This window comes from Octodon degus, unplaced genomic scaffold (genome assembly GCF_000260255.1).
Source record: "Octodon degus isolate 3935 unplaced genomic scaffold, OctDeg1.0 scaffold00126, whole genome shotgun sequence".
In the NCBI taxonomy this organism is placed as follows: Eukaryota; Metazoa; Chordata; class Mammalia; order Rodentia; family Octodontidae; genus Octodon; species Octodon degus.
The window spans coordinates 7,065,369-7,075,980 of record NW_004524702.1 but is presented as its reverse complement, the minus strand read 5'-3'; the positions used below and the strand labels follow the sequence as shown (position 1 = coordinate 7,075,980).

At 44.7% G+C, this 10,612-nt stretch overlaps 1 protein-coding gene across 1 annotated transcript in view; it reads right to left on the bottom strand.

Annotated features, from left to right (window-relative positions):
• The window catches only part of Ece2 (endothelin converting enzyme 2), a 38,737-nt gene that overhangs the window by 16,790 nt on the left and 11,335 nt on the right, over positions 1-10,612 (bottom strand). The window lies entirely within an intron of this gene.

The window sequence follows — 10,612 nt, the reverse complement described above, 5'->3', positions numbered from 1 at the left end:
TTATTGAATATTATAGGTGTGTAAACTCAGCAAAATATTCTAAAAGAGTCCAGTAGACCATAATAGCATTGGGTCTTCTGTTTAACTGGCAATTTAACAACATGAATTTTAAAAAAGAGCATGTTCTTCCTCCTGGGACATAAAGGGCACTTGGTGTGTTATGTTGTGTTGTGTGTTTTGTTTGTTTGTTTGTTTGTTTTTTTGGGGGAACTCCTTTAATAAGAATATTTACATCGTATGATAAGAGATTTATTTCTATGATTGACATTTGCTCATTTTCCAAAAGATTGATCTTGTTATTGTTGTTTTAATTACTATTGTTTAAATCCTGTAGCTAGACACAAGGATTGTAAGGCTAGAGGATACCTGTCCTACTTCCCAGGTGGAGGAGGACACACACAGGGGCTAGGACAGGTAGGGGTTCCTTGAACAAGGGGCTTTCACATCTAGCTACCCTTGCAGGGTCTGGAGGAGCAGGCCTTGGCTTGGCACTGCCCTAAGGGGTTGCTCCTACTCACGCTGATGGCCATGCCGTGTTACAACACGTGCCTCCCCTTCCCTGCAAAACTGAATGAAACACAGTGGCAGGGTCAGGCATGCCCCAGGAGAAATTTCAACCTCATGTGGCTACCTGGATGTGCTACGGTTTACATCTCGATGTCCTCCCAGAGCCTCGTGGACCCAGGCAGGGCTCTTGAGAGGGAACTGGATCCTGGGAATGCTATGCTCAACACTGGCTTAGAATGTGTGGTTAGGAGCTGGGCCCAGTGACAGTGGGCCAAAACCTCTGCAAACGGAGCCAAAATAAACCTTTCCTTTCTACATTGTGGATGTTGGGTATTCTGCGTTGGTGACAAAGAAAGTGACTAAGAGAATAGAACCACAGCTACTGCAGAAGGACCTCCTGATAATTAGATCATGAAGGTTAATCCTATGGCCACACAACACCTCGTGGGAAATTAAGGCAGGGCTGCTAAGTGCCAGACACTGTTCTAGGCCTTTAACATCTATATACTCGTTTTCCCTCATGATAATTACTTATGAAGCCATTCTACAGGTGAGGAAACTGAGGCAGAGAGCGGATAGGAGCCACACAGCTGATAAATGGCAGAGCTGGGTTCAAACCCAGGAGGTGTCTGACTCCTTTTTGTAAAGTGGCTTAGCAATATGAATGAAAAGTCTATTCTTGCTCCCAGCACTAGTTGCTAGTCTTTTACAGCTCCCCTAGGCAGAAGGATTTTTTTTTTTTTGCCCCCTCCCCTCATGTTGCCTTCAGGGCAGGTCTGGTTTGGCTTGAGGATGAGGGGATCCAACCACGGCATCCTGAGCCTGACTGCTTTGTTTCAGCAGGTACTTAAACACCTGAGCTAATGGGCAGGCCCCCAACATCTCCCCTAGGAAGAGTAAGTAAAAGAAACACCTTGGTTTTCAAGCTGCACCATTTTTTTTTTTTTTTTTTTGGTGTGTGTGTGTATTTTAGGGAAGGGTGTACAGTGTGGTCAGGGTCTCACTACTAGATCAGACTCTTAGTGATCCGCCTGTTTACAGCCTCCCAAGAGCTGGGATTATAGGCATGTGCCACCACGCCCAGTCTCAATTGCCTTCTCAGCGTGCCCCACAGGCAGGGCCAGCTCGGCAGGCCCAGGAAAGAACCCCTGGCCCCTGAGCCTGCTGGCAAGTGGTTTAATCCGCTGAGCTATTTGGCCAGCCCTAACTGGGCAATCTTGAACTCAATTCTGGACTTCTCAGTTGATATCCTTATTAAGATATCTTGAAAGCTCTGATTTAATATTCATCCCCTTTAAAATGGGAACAATTATCTCTCCCCCAGATAATTAAATGTTTATAGTGTTGTTACAACCCTGATGCTAAAAGTTTATACTTGGGGCTGGTGAGATGGCTCAGTGGTCTAAAGCACCTACTTAGGCAAGCTTAACAAAGCACAAGGACCGCAGTTCAATCCCCCAGCGCCACATGCCAGCCAGCCCCGCCCCCTGGTGGGCTGAGCTGCCCCCCCACAAATAAATAAATAAATTTTTTAAAAAAGTTTATACTTTTGTCAGATTTTACCAAGTTTGCCCTAAACACTTTATTTTCATGCCTCCTTCCTTCCTTTCCTTCTATTTTCCCCCCCTTTTATTCTGTCTTGTCTTGTTTTGTTTTGTTTGCTGAGACAGAGCCTCTCTGTGCAGTTCATGCTGGCCTTGAACTCACTGTGTAGCACCGACTGGCCTTGAACTCATAATGATCCTCCTGCCTCAGTCTCCCAAGTGTTGGGATTATGTACTACCATGTCCAGTTTCTCTCCCTCTTTCATGACCAAAATCATGTCTTAGGCCTATAACTATTCCTGACTACATGTTTAGTATATGTATAGGAGGTTTAGAGGCCCCACTGTAGGATTCTATTTTCTTTCCTCTATATTCATCACTTCTGTGTTTTTCTTGTTTTTTTTTCTATATACTTCGTGTGTGTGTGTGTGTGTGTGTGTGTGTGTGTGTGTGTGTGTGTGTTTCTTGTTTTTATCAGATTTGTTTGTTTGTTTTGTTTTTGGCGGAGCCAGAGATTGAACTCATGACCTATGTACTTGCCAGACAAGCACTTATTCTACTGAGCCATCTCCCCGGCCCTATCACTGTTATTCTTTTCTATTTTTCTCACCTTTGCACTCTAACTTTGTATTTTGTCATCATTTACCTAACTTGATTCTGAATGGAGAGGGAACTGAGAGCTTACTCCTAAATTTCCAAGAACAATGTCATGATGATAACAGGAAGCTCTGGTGTTGTGTTGACAAAGGAGGGGATAAGGGGACCTCTTAAACTGCTGGTGGTTTATAAATTGATGCAACACTTTTAGCAATGTAAATAAAAAGGTATGTGTGTGCATGCTGACCCAGAAGTCTGCTTCTACGAAACTGTTCTAGCAAACAATCACTATCCTTTTTTTTTTTTTTTCTGAATCAGGGATTGAACTCAGGTCCTTGTACTTGCCAGGGAAGTGCTTATTCCACTGAGCCATCTCCCCAGCCCTCAAAACAATCATTATCCAATTACCTCTTGCTCCATAACAAATCAGCCCAAATTTAGTGGATTAAAATAATATTTATTTTTCATGATCTGTGGGTTGACTGGGTGGTTCTTTAGGACTGGGCCAGCTCAGTGGATGTTGGATGGTCTAGAAAGACCTAGAATGGTCTCCTTTAATGTTTGGGCTGTGACTGGGTGTCGGAGCTATTTCTATATAATTTCTCCATGTCTTTTTCACCTTATGGTGTCAGGATTATAGACAACAAACCCCCACACCTAAAAAATTTTCATTGGATTGTCTGGCAAGCTTAAGGTCCTGAGTTTGATCCCTAGTACCACCAAAAAAAAACAAAACAAAACTTTTATTTGCTAATGTCCAGGTTGGACAAACCTAGTCACCTACTCAGGCTCACATTCAGGGAAGAAAAAATCAACTACCCCCGCCTCCCTGCATGTACTTGCAGACTGAACTCAGGGTGTTCGGGCTAAGGTGTTCTTTGTGCTAGGGTCTCATTGAATCACTAAGCTACCCAGGATGGGCTCAAATTTACAATCTTCCTCCTTCAGCTCCCAGAACAGCAGGTCTACAGGCATACGCCACACCCAGCTCAGACTCTGTCTTGATCAGAAGACTGCAAAATAGTGTGACCACTTTTTCCTACAAAATTTATTCACTATAGCACTATTTGTAATAAAAATGGGGAGAGATTTCATGTCCAAGAGTACAGGGCTTGTTGAATAAATCAACCATCCATAAAATAGGGTGCTGTGTAACATTTACATATAATGGGAGTTAATGCTATGGGGAAACTTCCACATATGAGTTTGATGGGAAAGAGAGATACACAATTTCTTTTCTTTTCTTTTTTTCTTTTTTTGCGGAACCAGGGATTGAACTCAGATCCTTGCGTTTGCCAGTCAAGTGCTTATCCTACTGAGCCATCTCCCCGGCCCCACAATTTCATTTTTTGTGAAGCAAAAATATATATATATACATATGAACACAAGTTAAAAAAAATTGGAAGGATATGGAACAAAATGTTAGCAGGAAATATAATATAATATATATAATCTTTGTTTCTCTGTATAATAGCAGCTAACATTACTATATTAATTTATTTAACCCTTGCAATGACCTGGGAAGATACATTCTACCATTTTCTCTGTTTTACAGGTAGAAAGCCTAAGACATGAGGAAGCTTTGCCAAAAATCACACAGCAGAGAATTTGAGGATTAGACAGTGAGGAATGGGCAAGGAGAAAAGCTGGGAAACATCACAGGGGCAAAGCCATACATTTGTACGCACGAGATGGGTGGAGCAGTGATCCTGGGGGACATCAGCAGGATTTTGAGACTAGCGGTTGGCTAGTGGGATTCTCACCCTGACTAACTGTATATGCTGGTGCCTGTGAGCCAGGCGGCTGCACTGAGGATGGCGATGTGTAATAGAGAGGTCACGCGTGGGTGCCTATCATCCTGGTCTTCTAAATATGTACCTCTTGTAATGACATACCAATTATTGCCATACTGTCTCTCAAGTAAAGGTTTTTTTTTTTTTTCTTTAAAAAAAGAGTAATGGGGGGCCGGGGAGATGGCTCAGTGGATTAAGCGCTTCCCTGGCAAGTGCAAGGGCCTGAGTTCAATCCCTGGTTCTGCAAAATAAATAAATAAATAAATAAATAGGGCCGGGGAGATAGCTCAGTAGAATAAGTGCTTGCCTGGAGAGCACAAGGGCCTGAGTTAAATCTTCGGTTCTGGAAAAAAAATAAAAAATAAAAATAAAAAAAGGGTAATAAATGAAAAAAAAAAAAAAGACACAGAATAAGAAAAAAAGTGTCACAGGTCTGTCCTGTTATAATTCTGTATATAGCTAGATTTCTAAATTTCTTTGCAAAAATATGTAAATGCTTATTTCTAGTTTTTTTAAAATTATTTTTCCTTCATATTCTGTAAGGACTTAAAGTTCCACATATCAATATTTGATGGAAAATACCTGTTCCATGATATGCCAAAGTTGTTTGATACTTAGACAGATAGGGTAAATTGAACTGTATATATTGCAGGGTAATAATAAGCTTCTCTTCTGGAGGGTTAACAACCTAAGTTAGCAGATCAAAATTGGAGAAAAGGAAGGGCTGTAAGGTCAGCCAACATTTTGGCCCTCGCCTTTCAAGGTCAGTAAAGGCTCAGGACATAGGAGAACCTGTACTGTAACATCATGTAACTCAGTTGTGCTCCAAATTTTCTGATCAAGGAGATTATGGAGGCACACAGGAATGTGATCAATAATGTATAGTGTGCCTGAGGAGAGTCACACGGAGAGAACACTTTCTCTCAGGCTTTCACAGAGAGCAAATTGGTCAAGCAATGTCCGTGACTCATCTTCACAGCTGACACTGACAAAGGATCTACAAAGTGCGGTACAGGGCTACAGGATAAATCCTGAGGGACTTGACTGACCTTATGAGATACAAAAGTTACATTTCTTGTTATATAGGTCTTGCTTTATCTTGGTCTTAACCATCCAGCAGAAAAGTATAAAAACAAGGTACATAAAGTAAAGCCATATTAATACGATGAGCTGTAAAAGGCTCAAGTCAATAACTTCTGAGGATAACCCACTAATATTATAGACTGCTAGACAGTGTTGGATTGCTTTGCTGAATTCAAACACCTGAATTAAATTAATTAATTAATTTATTTAGTGTGTGTGTGTGTGTGTGTGTGTGTGTGGCCAGCTCAGCCCACCAGGGGGCGGGGCGGGCTGGCATGTGATGCTGGGGGATTGAACTGCGGTCCCTGTGCTTTGCCAAGCTTGTTCTAAGTAGGTGCTTTAGACCACTGAGCCATCTCACCAGCCCACCTATAGTATTTAGATGCCAATAGAATACCCACCTCTGACAGGACTAAACAAAAAAAAGGGGATACAAAGGAAAGATCATTTTGTATTTATATATACAAAATAGGATAAATATATAGTTACTTTTGCTTAATTCATTGTGAAGAAAGAGGTGTACTAATAGTGTTTGGACAGGATATCCTGTCTGCTTCTTGTACTATGGATAACCACTAAGAAAGTAACAATGTACAGTATATTGATTATCGAAACTGTCCTATTAATCAGCTTTGAAACTGTCTCATTCATATTTGTTTCTCAATAAAATTAAAATAAAAATTAAAAAAATCACACAGCAAGTACAAAACAAAACTGAATCTAGACTCTGTTCTTAACCACTATATGATCCTTTTCAGTCAATGATTTTTGGGGGGCTGTACTGAGATGTTTGGTAAATATATCAAGTATATCATGAGTTTTAAACCTTTTAAAAATAATTAGGAACCTTTTATGGCAACTATAAGATACTCCAAAAGTATACAGAATAAAAAGATTCAATTCAAGGGCCAGCCAGATAGCTCAGTGGACTAAAGTGCTTGCTTCAACAGAGCATAGCAGCTGGGGTTCTGTCCCCAGCCTGTCATGCTGGCCCACTCCCAGGCCTACTGAGACTGCAACTGAGACTGGGTATGGTGGCACATGCCTGTAATCCCAGTACTTGGGAGGCTGAAAACAGGAGAATCACTACAAGTCTGATCTACATAATGAGACCCTGTACATCCTGTAAGACCCTGTCCTAAAATTCATTTTAAAAAAATTCAATTCATTCTGAAATAAATAAATTGTTTCAGTATCACCCTTAGAAATAAGCATTAGCGGTGTGGTATGTATCCGTCCAGATCTTTCTTTGATTATACAGTAAGTCCCCAACTTATGAATGAATTCCATGCTAGGAGAATTGCTCGTAAATTTGCAAGTTGACAATGTGAGTCTTACACAGTACACCTGTAAAGGTTCTCAACTCAAATGTTCCTAAGTCAGGGACTCACTGTGTGCACTTACATACCTAGACCCCTAGATGCAAGGGTATGGATGTGTAGAAGCTGTATGGACTGGTGCGTGCCTTTTTATACATGAATGGAACTATACTCTATGCTGATGGTCTTTTGGCAGACCTTGGAGATCTTCCACATCACATAAATCTTCCTCATTCTCTCCTCCTCCTCCTTCTTCTTTTATCCTTCTTCTTTTGTAACTTACTAATGTCTTTTAAATAGAATGAGTCTTGGGAACTCTCATGGTATAGGCTGCCTTTGAATGGAACAGAAGGCTCCAAGAGAGTTCAAGGGAAAAGATGGTCAAGAGGCTGGAAAATAGCTCAGTGGCTTAAGTGCCTGCAGAGCAAGCACAAGGTCCCAAGTTTGATCCCCAGTACAAAAATAAATGCATAAATAAAAATGGCCACAAGAGACCACAGTAAAAACAACACCCTCAAACTCTTGCAAGAGTTTATGTGTGTTTCCTAAACCATCTGTAACAAAGTACTGCAGAGTGGGTGGCTTAATACAATAGAAATATGTTCTCTCATAGACTAAAGACCAGCAGCATGGGACTGGTGAGATGGCTCAGTGGTCTAAAGCACCTACTTAGAACAAGCTTATCAAAGCACAGAGACCGGGGTTCAATCCCCCAGCACCACATGCCAGCTAGCCCTGCCCCCAGGTGGGCTGAGCTGGCCACACACACACACACACACACACACACACACACACATTTTTTTTTAAAAAAGTATTTGTTTGTTAAGACCAGCAGCATAAGGTGAACCGGAGGGGTCCCACTCTCCTTTCCAGCTTCTCCAGCTCCCAGCAATCTTTAGCCCACTGCCTCACCACTCCCACCTGCCTCTTTCCTGTGCTTCTTCCATATGAAGATATCACTGTGTCTGTCCTCTAATAAAGACCCCGGTGATTGGATTTCAGACTGTCTTAATCCAGTATAAATTCATCTTTTTCTCCTCTCACCCCTGAAGTACTGCGGATTGAACCCAGAGCTTTTGCCCTGACATTATACCCTTCCTTTTTTCTTTTTGCATTTTTAAAAATTTGGGACATAGTCTTGCTGATGACTAAGTTGCCAAAACTGAGCTCAAACTTGTGCCTCTGCCTCCCAGAGCGCTGGGAACACAGGCATGTGCCTCCATGACCAGACTGGCTTCATTTTTATTTCATTATACCTTCAAACACCCTATTTCTAAATAATGACACATTTTGAGGTTACAGAATGACCATGATTTGGGCTGCATGTGGAAGAGTCCCTATTTAACCCACTGTAGGAGTCTACAGTTTCTACTTAAAGATGATGTTAATACTTAATTGCTTTAACATCTGTTATCTTGTTTAGACTGTAAGGAACAGGTACACTAGGTTTATTTTTGGTATCAGGAATCGAACTCCGGACCTTGTGCTTCTCAGGCAGGCACTGTGCTGCTGAGATATAGCCCCTGCCCTACATGAGGTTTTGAATGACCTTCATTTGAGAAACTCAATGCACTGTTGCACAACTCCAAATTTTATTTCATTTTAGATGTTACAATAAAACTTCTCATGGACAGGGATGCAGAACAGCAGAATTTTAAACAGAGGATTTTTTTTTCTTTTTTTGGAATCGGGGATTGAACTTAGGCCCTTGTGCTTGCCAGGGAGCGCTTATTCCACTGAGCCATCTCCCCCCCTTTTTATAGCAGAGGATCTTAATTTAAGGAGCTCCCCACACATTTATTACAGAGCCGATGCTGATTTAGATAAAGTATCTCAGTATCTTTAGGGTGTTACACCAGATCTTTTGCTTTAACCATGATCTGGCATGCACAGGAGGGAAGGAATAAGATTATTTAAGACAGAACTAAACGAATGAATTCTGGGCTAAAAATCCTCCAATCACTCTCATTGTAAGGAGAGAATAGTTTCAGTCTCCTCACTCAGCCCCATCAAGAACCCCATGGCTCCTTTCACTTTGGAGGAGGAGGTCTCCTGGCCTCCTGAGATAACCTACCTCACCTCCAGGCAATTTCATTTACAAAATTGTTCTTAAGAAGCAGGTTCTAGCCAGGTGTGGTAGAATACCTGTAATTCCACCACTCTGGGAGACAGAGACAAGAGGATTCCAAGTTCTCAAGCCCAGACTCACCAAAAACCTGGGGGGGGGGGCCGGGGGCGGGGGGGGGGCTGAGCTGTCGCTCAGGGCCAGTGCCCTGCGTTCAGTGCTATGGAGAAAAAGTAAAAATACATTGTCTTCTACTTATCATCGCCATGCTGCTACTAGACCTGGGGCTCAGAGAGATGCAAACACGTGGGGAAAAGACTGGAAGGATATATAACAAAGGTTTTGTGAGATTTGCTTTACTTCCTAGGTTATACAAGCACACATGAATCACTCTTTAACACAGTAATTACGGGGCTTTCCAATCAGGCTGTCAGAAAGTGAGCGATGACTAGGGAAAGCGGGATTTATCTGGACTTCCGGGCGTCAGGGCTCCTCTTTCTCAGGCTGGTCCCCAGAACTGCTTTGGCTCTCAGGACAGAGCAGAGGAGGGTTTGATAGGCCAGAGCCCGAGGTCTGGGGCCTTGAGTGACAAGCTGTCTCTGGCACCTCCTCCCCACCCCACACTTCCGTCCTCAGTCTGTCCACGATCCCCAAGACATCCATCCTTACATATACTTGCGTCATTGTCCCCGAACTAACCCTGGAAGAGGAGGTGTTGGTTGGAACACAAGGTGTTCTCGCTGGCTTTGGGTCGTTAAGAACCGAGAAACTGCCTTCCCCTAAGAGTGCGGACTGAACGCACAAGGTGACTAGGATTCTTATCAGCGCCGTCTTCACCGTTGCTAATGTGCGACCCCGTCCCCCAAGGCCAGTGATTGCGTCGGAGCCCTAGCGCGCCAGCTAGCAGGTGACGTTGCTGCTGACGGCCAGCCGGCGCGGAGGCGGAGGGTGACCAGAGGTGAAGGGAAGAGGCGTGTTCTGCCGGTGCGGTCAGAAGTCGGCCGCGGTCGCCCGCCAAGAGGCCTGGGGGCGCCCTCTGTCCCCTCTTCCTCCCTCGGGACACGCTCGCGTCCTCAGACGCTCGGGCTTCCCCGCGTCACAGCCGCCAGGGCGCCCCCGCGGCGCTGCCATTCACAGCTGCAGCGACAATGCAGGCGCGCAGCTCCAGGGCGCGGCGGGTGCTGGGAGCGGGGATTTCGGCGCCAAGCAGCAGGTTTGGGGTTACTGAGTCCCTTCCAGGAAAGACTGGATACAAAGACTCGGGAGACAGACACAGTGGCACAGGGATACAGGGGCAAAGCAAAGCGAGAGCTACAGAGAGGCGACGATCGAAGAGAGACAACTAGAGAGACAGACTGACGCGAGACAGGCAGTCAGCCGCGCGCGCTCGGAAGGCCACCCGGGAAGGAACCGACCCCGAGGAACAGCGTGGAGCCGCAGAGCCGCGAGGGCGCCGCCCGCGGCCACCGCTTCCCGCGTCGCTGCGGGGCGCGCCTTTCCCGCTCTCCGCTGCCGCCTGCGGCCCGCCCGGCCCTGCCAGCTTTGCAGCTGGTCCCGACACCCCTGGCGCACCTCTCTCAGCCTGGGCGCGGGACCCCGGAGGTTCCCTGGGCACAGACTAACGCCGGCCTCCCTCGGGTTCGGGTGGCCCAGACCCACGTGCCGGCCGCGCCCCGCCCCGGCCCCGCCCCCTTCCGCCGGCCG